Source organism: Lolium perenne, chromosome 1 (assembly GCF_019359855.2).
Source record: "Lolium perenne isolate Kyuss_39 chromosome 1, Kyuss_2.0, whole genome shotgun sequence".
Taxonomy (NCBI): Eukaryota; Viridiplantae; Streptophyta; class Magnoliopsida; order Poales; family Poaceae; genus Lolium; species Lolium perenne.
In genome coordinates this window covers 186,174,363-186,176,772 of record NC_067244.2, presented here as the reverse complement: position 1 = coordinate 186,176,772, position 2,410 = coordinate 186,174,363, and positions in this window count along the sequence as shown.

Sequence of the window (2,410 nt, the reverse complement as noted above, 5' to 3'; positions counted from 1 at the left end):
TTTGCGAAGCCAATTTTTGTGCATGTTCCCCAGGTTGTTATCTAACTTTCATTAGTTGAACACTTTTCGATTTGAGCAGCGGAAGAATTTTGTAAAAATCGATTACTGTACTGCTGTCAAGTTTGACGAATTTCTGCTGCTTGGTGTTTATGTGACTCTTCTAGTTTGCCATTTCTTGTTTTTGCTTTGTTTCTTTCCTAAAACACAAAAAGACCAAAAATATTTCTGTTGTTTCTCTTCACCATTTGTTTGTTTTGGTTTCTTGCATTTATTTCGCTTTATTTGCTATTATTAATTTGCTATAAGAAAACCCAAAAAGATTTTGCTTTGTTTGCTTTTGTTTTCTTTTGTGCTTGTTTCAAAAATCGAAAACACCAAAAATATTTGCTGTTCTTCTTTGGTTTGTAAAGTTCATTTTGAGTTTAATGGTCTTCGGTGGCTGGAGCGTGGTTTTCATTTCATATTATCCAAGCTACACAAGTGAAAGGCAATAATGACGATCTACGACAATTGGATTGTGGTGAGAGGCTGGTATGAACTCTATTTGTTTTCATTTTTGTACATATACTCATCCATGTGAGCATGCTTAGTTGGTTCATGTGAGGTATATGTCATTTGAGAAAGTCTAGTAGTTCATGATCTCTCATGTTTAGCTCCAATTTATTAATATGAGTAGCATGTCATGGATGTTTGCTTGCATTGTTTTATTCATAAGTAGGTATGGCATTGTGATATCCTCCTCTGAATAATTCATTTATATCGACTTGGCACATGCTCACGCATGCATATGACTGAACAAAAGTCAATTAAGCCTCGATGATTTACATTGTTTCAGAGTTCTTGTATCAATTTTATGCCTCCGTTAATTTATTTTGCCGCAAGCATGATTATGACAGTTACTGCTCTCTTGATTTGTCGCTCCCTAGTCTATTGCTAGCCTTCACTTGTACTGAGCGGGAACGCTGCTCGTGCTTCCAAACACCTGAAAACCAAGTTGTTCCAAAAGTGTCCACCATAAATACCTATGCATGGCATTTCAAACCATTCCAAGTAAATTCTCATGCGCTACCTTTAAAACCTTCAAAATGCTTCTCAATTTGTGTTTATGTTTCATAGCTCATGAGGAAGTATGTGGTGTTTAGCTTTCAACCTTGTCATTTACTTTTGACGGACTCTCATATGGACTAGTGGCACATCCGCTTATCCAATAATTTTGCAAAAAGAGCTGGCAATGGGATTCCCAGTCCCGAATTAATTAACTTAAATAGACACTCCTCCATGGTTTGTGATTGATGGACGGCACCCGAAGGATTCGGTTAGCCATGGCTTGTGTAAGCAAAGGTTGGGGGGAGTGTCATCATCATAATAAAACTAAAATAAAAAGGCGCTCCTTCATGGTATGTGATTGTTGGCAGGCACCTGAGGATTCGGTTAGCCATGGTTTGTGTAAGAAAGGTTGGAAGGAGTGCCACATAAACATGCAAATAATTCATGGGAGCCGCTCTTGAAAGTCCGGTTGGCGAGGTAGTTGGTGTACCCATTACCATTCGTTGACAACAACAAACACCTCTCAAAATAATTTTACTCCTGCTTTAAAAATGAAAAGCTCTAGCGCATGTTAATCCATGCTTCCCTCTGTGAAGGGTCAATCTTTTACGTTTATGTTGTGTCTCCATCCTTTCTTTGAGCACTTTCTTGAGAGCACAACTGTCATTCTTAGTATAATATGCTTGTCTCAAAATATTATTGATTGTGGTATAACTTTGATGCTTTTATCTTTGACAATCTCTATTTATAGTCCTTCTATGAACCTCAGAGGTGCCTGAGCATTTATGTTTTGCCGATCAAATACGGGCAAGCGAGATACCACTTTATCATACTCTCTTATGAACATTGCAATCCTGCTTATATAAATGATTCATGATGCTTATTATTAATTGTTGGTACCTCTCCATGATTGACATAGCTGTTAGATGATCTTATTTGCATGTATCTCATTATGAACTGCCTAAGTATTAGCCATAGCATGAGAATATATACATCATATGAGCAAATGTGTTCGTGAAAGTTCTTTTATCGCTCAGTTGTTAACTGAATTGCTTGAGGACAAGCAATAAGCTAAGCTTGGGGGGAGTTGATACGTCCAAAACGTATCTACTTTCCCGAACACTTTTGCTATTGTTTTGCCTCTAATTTGTGTATTTTGGATGCAACTAACACGGACTAACGCTGTTTTCAGCAGAACTGTTCTGGTGTCTCGTTTTTGTGCAGAAATTCAACTTTCGGGAAAATCCTCGGAATTTATACAGAAGGCCCTATTTTCCCAGAATACTGACGGAGCCAGAAGGACAAGTAAGGTGGAGGCCCGAGGGCCCCACACCATGAGGCGGCGCGGCCCAGGGGGGGCCCG